This window comes from Chrysochloris asiatica, unplaced genomic scaffold (assembly GCF_000296735.1).
Source record: "Chrysochloris asiatica unplaced genomic scaffold, ChrAsi1.0 scaffold00012, whole genome shotgun sequence".
In the NCBI taxonomy this organism is placed as follows: domain Eukaryota; kingdom Metazoa; phylum Chordata; class Mammalia; order Afrosoricida; family Chrysochloridae; genus Chrysochloris; species Chrysochloris asiatica.
In genome coordinates, this window is record NW_006408530.1 from 16640935 (window position 1) to 16650702 (window position 9768).

Genomic DNA, 9768 nt, shown 5'->3' on the forward strand with positions numbered 1-9768 from the left:
TTCTAATTATCATTGTCATTGCTGTTAAGTGCCATGAGTTGGTTCCAACTCACAGTGGCCCTGTATAGGGTTTCTGAGGAGAGGCTAATGGTTTGAACATCCAAACATGCAGTTAGGAGTCCAGTGCTTTATCCCGTAGTGCCACACCAAGATTCCCTAATTATTTTTTGGTGTTCTGAAATTTTATAGTAATGTGTAGTCAAGAACCCCTTGTGTTTCACTAAGCAGATAATCAGAGAGAAAATTAATGTTGATAATATTGAAATAAATTTCACCAATCCTCCTTTTCTCATTTTCTATTTGTGAAATGAATTGGATAATGACCACTAGTTGGTTTGTATTTCATTATTCTCCCAATTATTTTGCTCTTTAACTTCTTTGTTCTATCTGCTAGTTTAGTTGCATTTTTAAGATTTAAAAAATCTCTCACAGATATTTCATTTTGCCTATTGTCACTGGTTATGTTTGATATTTCTAGGTGGAATGTAGTCTCAATTATCTGCTAGTGTATTGGAGGATTTCTTCCATATGCTTTTTCCTCAATCTCGTTTTCAAATGAGATGATTTTTTTTCTGTTTGTTTATTTCATTGATTGTCCTAAAATATTTGGTCATTTTTATTTAAGAAAGACTGATTATCTACTATGTTTTATTTTTGTAGCTGGATGAACAGGTCTGATTTTTACTGGATCTCATCTTTTAGTAGGGATTCTGATTAAGGAACATGTTTGGCTTGATTGGCCCATGGCTTCATTAGCCATAGTCATTGGTGCAGACTTTTGAAGCGTTACCCAACACATGACAAAATAAAAGGTACTTTATTTTCAGGCACTAGATTGTAAAAGAGAAATGCTGACTATTCCTAGATTATTGTTGTCTGATTTCTTTAAAAAGTAAATATTTGTCCTGCTCTAAAATTTCCATTCATTTATTACCTTTCAGCATACCATTATCGGTTTATGTAAACTGGTATGTAATTTATTTGTTTTTCTGCTCTATCTGTTGCTGAAACAAATGGTGGCTTTTCATATATGAAGTTAAAATATACGTTAATAGGGTCACGGGTTGAATTATGTTCCCTGCAGTTCAGTGAAGTACTTAGCACAGTCCTTTTAGCCATTAGTCTTTTTATATTCCAGCAAATGCCAGGGCTGTTGTTATTGTAAGGTGCCATCAAATTAGTTCTAAATCATAGCAACCTTATATACAACACAACAAAACACTGCCTGGTTCTGAACTATCATCACAATTGTTGTTAGGAATAAGTTCACTGTGGCAGCCACTGTGGCGGTTAGTTTCGCTAAGGGTCTTCCTGTTTTTTGCCTACCCTCTTTACCAGCATGATATCCCCTTCTAGGGACTGATTATTTTTTGATAACATGTCCAAAGTACTTGTTACACAGTTTCACCATCATTGCATCCAGCGAGCATTCTGGCTGTACTTCCTCCAAGACAGATTTTTGGTTTTGTGGCTGTCCATGATACTTCCAATATTCTTCATCAACATCATAATTCAAATGCATCAATTCATCTCCTGTCATCCTTATTCATTCTCCAGCTTTCACATACATATGAGGCAACTGAAAGTACCAATGGCTTGGGTAAGGTGCACTTTAGTCCTCGAAGTGAAAATCTTTGCTCTTTAATACTATAAAGAAGTCTTTGCAACAAATTTGCCTTAAACAATACTTCGTTCAATTTCTTAACTGCTGCTTCCATGGACATTGGCTGTGGATCCAAGTAAAATGAAATCCTTGACAACTTCAGTATTTTTTTCTGTTTATCACAATGCTTTATATTGTTCCAGTTGTGAGGATGTTTATTTTCTTAACCTTGAGTTGTAATCAATATCCTTTGTTATCCTCCCTATGTGCTTCAAGTCATCTTCATTTTCAGCAAGCAATGTTGTATCAGTTGCATATGGTAGGTTGCTAATCAACTGCATTCATCTTCACATAGCCCAGGTTCTTTGATTATTTTCTTAGCCTACAGATTGAATAAGAATGGGGAAAGGATACAATCCTGATGCACACCTTTCCTGATTTTAAATTATTTAGTATCCCTTTGTTTTGTTCAACTGACTATCTCTTGGTTTATGTATAAGTTCTGTAGGAACATATTAAGTATTATAGAACTCATAGCCATGCTGTATAGGGTTTCCAACGAGTGACTCATAAGTTTGAACAGCCAACTTTGTGGTTCAAACTGACTTTGAAGTTCAGTGTACTACTCTGGAATGGGCAAATGTAAGATGCTAATGGCACACCCAGAGGATTGCATAGCTGACTAATACTGTGAATAAAGTGCATAGCACCTTGTGGAGGTGGGACCATGCAAAAAAGGTGTATGGGACGCTAGCAAGGGGATTGGTTATTTTGCCATCTTTCTAGGCTTAAAATAAGTTATCCAAGAGTCAGAAAGGGGCATCTTACTACCATCAGAAAAGAAGATACAGAAGATACATACCTTTTGGAACCAAGTTCCCGAAATGGGACTTCTTGACTCAGGGAGACAGAGAACTATGACATTGGAGATGGCTAGAAGAAATGGCAGAGGAATAGCAGCAGCAGAGGCAGCAGAACCAACATCACAAGATAAAGTGAGACTCTTCCTGGACCATGGAATGAGAAAGCTAAGTGCCTTTGAACCAAAGGGGCACTGGTGTAGGTGGGTGCCTTTGAACATTTATTGACAGAGTTAAAAGAACTTTGTAACACTTGCCTGAGCTGGGTTGGAACCAAGTTAATAGCCCTAAACCAGAGAGAAACTTTCCTGCAGGCATGGCTGAGAAGAGTCTGCCCTGCTCAAATAATTGTATCCTGATCATTCTTGATTCTGAATTGCAACCTGTTACTTCCCTAAAAAACCCCATTGTCATAAGTATTGTCTTAGTTCTGTGTGTTCCTTACAATAAATGATCAAATCTAGCAGAGAAATTAAGAGTACTGCGGGAAGAATCGTTAGTTATGTCATAATTGGAAGGTGGAGGAACATCTGACTTCTGCCTCTTAGGAATCAGCCTTGGACTGATGTTGATGTTAATTCTTTCTCCCCCTCATGAAGTTAGAAGAATTCAGATGAGCACAACCCATTCTGCCATTTTATATACCCTCCCCCCAAATATGAGATGCTGTGGGTTAATACACTGGACTGCAAAGTAGTTTGAACTGCAATGTTGGCAGTTCAAGCTCACCAGCTGCTCCTCAGAAAACCTATGCAGGGTCACTATGGGTTGGAACCAACTTGATGGCACTTAATAACAACAACAATGACAAAATATGTGTTATAAATCCTGTGGATATAATCTCATTTAAAATTGAGGTATGTTAATGAGATAGGATTAGTGTATGTTGTATATTGAGTCAATTTTTTTTTTGAGATGTAAAAGGGACTAAATGAGAAATCTAAAGCAGAGATGGAGGAGATGTCAAGTCATAGGAAGATCAACTAGCAGTAGAAACTCAGAAGAAACAAAGGAGATTCCTCCAGAATCAACAGAGTGAAAAAGATTTATCCTAGAGCCGGCACCCTGGATTTGAAATTCTAGGATCCTAAAGTATAAAACAACAACAACAAAAATTCTGTTTCTTAAAGTTAAGATAAGCACTGGACTGAGAACTACAAGGTCAGTAGTTCCAGCCCACCAGCCTCTCCATGGGAGGTAGTTGAAGTTTTCTACTCCCACAAATGTGCAGCCTCAGAAACCCTATGCAGGGTCACTATGAGTCAGAACCAACATAATGGAATTTAACAGCAAACAACAAAGCTATCCATTTGTGGTATTTCTGTTAGAGCAGCACAAGATAACTAAGACAAATAGGCTGAGTGATGAAAAAAATGCCTTAGCTATAATTATATTGCTACCAGGATTTTTAAAATGGAAATCATTAGTTTCTTAACCCAGAAATTACTGGAGCAAGAAAACATGTAGGACCTTTGTATATTAGATTATTCTAACTAGAGCAAATGTGGATCACCTAGAAATGTAGTTCTGTGTGGTCATTACAACAAATTATCAAATCCAGCAATTCTTATTCATATTCATTGAACATCCCTTGACTTCTGGTTGGTTCATGGCATAATGATAATGATGTTTTAATTGAACTTTTATAAGTAATATTTTCCTGAGATTCTAATTTTTCTTGTTTAAAGAATTATTGAATTGTATCTCAAGGAGAAATATTGGGATTGGATCAGTTCAGCACTTTAAAAAAAATGTGTTAAGAGGAATTGGATAATATCATAATGGGACTGCATGGAAAATCCCAAAGTATTCATAATTTTTGACCTAGCAACAAGGAAATCTTAGGCTGTAGCTTAAATTACTTAGCTGAGAAAGTGAGTCCAAGTTCCATACATTTCTATAACCTTATGGGAAGAAGGAATTAATTACAGTTGCTCACTAAAAGTGAAAGAAATTGAATTTCTTTAAAAATGTTGGAAGATATTAACAAAATATACAAGGCAAACAATTATTTCTAAAAGTTAATTTATTTTCAAGACTTACATTAAATATTTTGAAAAATCCAACCAAAAATAAAATAAATTTCATTGACGTTGGGTCAATTCTGACTCATATCAAGCCTACAAGGTCAGAGCAAAACTGCTCCACCTGGTTTCCAAGGTTATAACCTTTATGGGAACAGACTGACACACCTTCTTTCCCACAGAGTCACCAGTGGATTAAAACCACTGGTCTTTCTATTAGTAGCCAAACATTTTAACCACTGAACCATCAGGGCTCCTTATTTTGAAAAACAGAATTTAATTCAACTGATGTTGATGGCTTTTAATGAGGATCATATTAAAAAAGATTTGTATTTAACAAGTTTTAAAGAAAAAAAGTCTCAATGTTGTGTGTGTGTGTATGTGTGTGTGTGCAGACACTTTCAGGAATTATCTTAAAATATTTTCTTAAAAAACAACCTTTTAAGAAAAGCATACATGTACATATATATTCTTGCATATGTATTTCCTACTATACTGTGTGACATTTCTTTCACAAAAAGCTGTCTCATGCTCTGTTATCCCTCTTTTCAATTTTCAAAATATAAAATTCAAGTGTTGTTCTCCTGCTTATGATACTTGGCAGGAAATTTAAAAGGTACATTAATAAGAGAAGAAAGAACTATTATGGAGCTTCCTGACAGACATCAACACAGATGTCTCTGTTCATTAGGGCAAAATAATTTATTGAGCATCTGATATGCACAAAGCATTGCATTAGGTCCTATGAAATTTTAAGAAGAATTTAGGGGCTTTTTGTGTTCCAGTTATTAAAAAGTAAAATAAATATTTTAAAATAAATTATTATTGTTATTTTGTTGTTGTTGCTTTTAGGTTCAATTGGCTTGGTACTGACTCATAGTGACCTTGTACAACAGAACAAAACACTGCCCAATCTCACAACTGTTATGCTTGAACCCATTGCTGCTGCCACTGTGCCAATCTATTTCCTTGGAGATCTTCCTCTTTTACACTGATCCTCCATTTTACCAAGCACGATGTCCTTCTGCAGGGACTAGTTCCTTCTGATAATATGTCTGAAATATGAAAAACGAAGTCTGGTCATCTTCCCCAGTTGTATTTTGAAAGCCTTCAAACCTGAAGGGCTTATCTCTGGCATTATATCTGACACTATTCTTATCTTCTTCATTGTGTTGTAATAATCAATATTCTGGTGTTATCTGGAAGTGTTTCATGCTATTCATAAAGTTTTCAGTGGCTAAACATTCAGAAGTACTCCGCATCTCCTTCTTCTTAGTCCTGGTTTGGAAACTCAGCTGAAAACTGCTCACCATGCATGACCTTGCTAGTATTCAAAATACCCATAGCATAAACTTTCAGCATCACAACAACATGCAAGCCATCAAAGTACAACAAATATTCAGATGAGTGGTGGATAGTTAGTTTAGTACTTTTCATTTTAGTTAATTTTTACAAATAAAATAAATGAGGAGGTATGATAGTACAGGAACGAGCTAAGTTCTCTTATCTTTCTTTGGTTTATTATATACTCTAGTCCCGAATATCCTCCTTTCCCTTCATACTCTTGATCAAGGTAGAAAAGAGAATGAGTAAACTTTGATAATTGGGTGAATTATATATATAATTTTTTTTTAGGGCAAAGCAGCAGATCACTCCACCTTTACTTGCATTATATGTTCCTCAGTGCTTACTTTCCTGTGGGGGAAATAGGAGGGGAGGCACAGAACATAACTAGTTACAGGAAACTCTGGTCATAAATACTTCAGGTTATCAAATACAAAGTGAAAGAAGATGGTCAAACTGGAAAGCACATTTCATATTAAAAAGGGAATGTGGGAACATCTCAATTAATCAATACATCTAATTCTAAATTAGGTTTTAAATAAGAAACAAGAAAAAAATATCCAACGCTAAGGCAGATCTACCTGGTATGGCGCTTCAAATCCACAGCTGCTCCTTGGAAACCCTGTTTAGGGTTGCTATGAGTAGGAACTAACTTGATGTCAATTAATATCAACAAGGTAGATCATAAGAAAAATTATTGGACCAGTCAAGGTTGCCACCAATGAAGTGATTTTAATATTTAATTGTATGCATCTTTTTGAGATTTAATGCATTTTATTTTTTGATATATTTTCAATTTATGAGCAAGACAAATGGTAGTAAATTGTACACACATTTCTAAAAATAGGATTCTATTAAGAATTTTATAATTTGCTGTAAAGAATAACTATCAGCTAACATGAGGTACACACTACTCAAGCTATCCCCAAACTATTTTATCAGTCATCTCTGAAGTCTTTTTTGTGTATGAATATTTATTGAGTATATACTATATACTGTGAAAACATGCAAGAGCTTAGTAATAGTCCAAAGGTTTTTTTTTGCAATGCATTCATATTTATGAAGAAAAGGGGAGGGGGAAAGAAAATAAATTGAAGGGGAGGAACTCCACAATAAGATGAAATTATTTGGTGATGCTCTCCCAAATGAGAAATTAAGAGAAGGAATAATAATAATAGTGATCATAATAATTAAAGAAGGATGAGTAAAAATTTACTTAAGTTCAAGAAAATCTATTAAGAAAATGATAGGATAAAATTACTAACATCTCAAGAGAACAATTGTATTGAATATGAGAAAGGGGTAGTGAAACAATTCTCTTACAATAGTCATTTCTTAGTCGTGTGATACTATAAAGTCTAAATAGTCACTTCTAACTTAAGATCTGTTAGCTGTGGTCTTTGGGCTTACTTCTTTTTCAAATTAATGTCAGGGAACTTATAAAATCATAAATAGCTTTATGATATCTTGATGTGTTGCTCGAAATTTGTGTTACACAGCTTAAGAATTTGACAGAACTCAATGATTTATGAAATTAATATTTGGGCATTTAATTATATATAGTGTCTTCATAAAATACATTTAATTGGCTATCAAACACTAACTAATGACACAGAGGCTACAGTACTTATGTGGCAGTGCAGTAGTATGTGAACTTACTTTGAAATGAAAAAGAAAGAATATTTATATCTGAATGAATAGAGAACAATGGTTACATATGTGATAAAGTAACATGTTAAATGTGCAAGCTATGTGATGAATATATTAGTGCTGACAGTAATATTCTTTCAACTTTTCAGTGTTTTAAAAACAGAAAATGCCACCAATATCCTTTAGTAAAACAACTTGAATATTTCAGACTCACATCTTTTTTTTATTTTTGAAATTTAGAAACAAATTTTATTTAAGATCTGAAATACAATTCATAAAATATCAATGTTTCAGAAAACCAAGGCTACACAATGCATTGCCTCTGTCATGTTAGAATGTGTATTAGACTCAAATACAAAAACCATGAAACAAACCACCATCCTTCAACAACTTGAGCAAAGATAGAATGCCTAAGGCACAACATAGACGACTTGCAGAGGATGGGCTGCTTTACTTCAAGCACCATTAAAACAAGCAAACAAACAAATAAAAGAGACAGAGCACAAATGCATGAGTTTTCAGGTATATACATTAAGTTGAACCTTTGAATATTAGGAATCAGGGCATTTTGCCACATAGCATTAACACATATTAGAAAATTGTGTAGTGTCAAAGGGATAGAACCACCAGCATTCAAGTAATGTTGTCAACTAGGCAAGAATTGTTCTACTGAATTTTTCTTCTTTGTCTAATTACTGCGAACACTGGTAGCAACTTTGAAATGTGAAAGGGAGCTTACACTCTAGCCCTTTTATTTTCTGTTTGAAGCAAACAGAAAACAAACTTAAATATAAGCCCTGTGATAACATTAACAATTTTAGAGAACATCAATTATATAAGAAAAAGACTAAGAACAAAAAGAAAAGTGTTTACAGATACCCAGACGTTAACAGTGAGCGATCAGTAGACCCTCACAGAGCTCTGCGATGGTACTCAGCTGAAGCCACTTTGTAATCGCTGGCAGTAAACAGGACTGCAAAATTCTTTGCCAGATATTTCAGAAAATCATGCAAATAGCCTAACAACAATGCAAGACTCTTCTCATCAAGGGGCGAATAGGCCAACATTGCTCAGATTCTCACAAATAATCTCAGTAGGTGTTGCGCTCCATAAACCTGGAACATCGGAGCATCAGGGTGGGCCATGAGGAGTTCAGCATACTGGGACTTCTTGAATTTGTAGAGCAGCTGAGTGTCCATTGAAGTATTCTTTTATCCCTGCCACAACTTTCGTTAGCAGCATATTCCTTATTGTTGACACTTCTTGTGATCTCTTATAATTTGCATACTCTTCCAGAATGGCATTGACATTTTTCTTAGCTGGGAGCTGAAACAGCTGCTTCTGCCTGGTAACCAAGTCCCAGTCCTTGACCAGCCAGGGTTTTAATTCTTCAGGAATCTTCACTTTAACCTCCACTCTATTCTTACATGCCTCCTCACTTTCAGTGGTAGGATCAGCCCAGGCCCGTTTCTTCTGAGGTGGCTGAGGTGCTTCACTGGTACTTCCACCATCTCCGTTTCCAGGACTCTTTTGGTTATTCTTCCTTATCTTTCTCACAGATGTTGAAGGGGGGTTCTCGGCAGAGCAAACCCCCCCCCATCTACCTGGAAGAGCTGTCTCCAGATTCTTCTGCTGAGGACCAGCTCTCTTCTTTCCAGAGGAGGCCCCTCTCATCTTAACTCTCTGCATGTTGCTTCTAGTTGGCTTTTTGAAGTTGTCTTCTTCTGCAGATTATTGTCCACGAGTTTGAGAACCCTGCTTTCCGGAACTCATTCAACCCTGCTTTTATTCCAACCAATAATCTTCTTCTTTCTTCCCCTTCCAAGAACTCCTAGAACTTTCTCAGATGGAATCTTAAAAGGTTTTCAGGGACAGTCTGGAAGGAAGAAGTGGATATCCAAGATTCTGAAATGAGGGATGTTTCTGTAATCAGGATCAGATCTTCTGATAACAAGCGGGAGCCCCGCCCAGCCTCCCAGAACCCCTATGGGACCCACCCTGCCTCAAAGCTTATTGAACTGCAAGGGCAGTGATTCATGCCCACCAGCCAATTCTCAGGACACCACACACTCAGCCTAGGCTGAGACGCAGAAGTGCACCTATCTGGGTCTGCTTCTTGCACTGGTCTAGCAGGAGCCCTGGCGTGGCTCTAAGGGTTGAGACGGCATACTACAGAGCCTTATGAACTGCAAGATCGGTGGTTCAAGCTCACCAGCCGCTCCTCAGAAACCCTATACAGGGTCGTTACAGGTAGATTGACCTGACTGTGCCTAACAACCAGGAGAGG

The 9768-nt window shown here is 36.4% G+C and overlaps 1 pseudogene; it reads right to left on the reverse strand.

Moving 5' to 3' along the window:
- Nucleotides 1–8392: 8392 nt before the first annotated feature.
- Nucleotides 8393–9254, reverse strand: LOC102818314 (annotated as a pseudogene).
- Nucleotides 9255–9768: the final 514 nt, after the last annotated feature.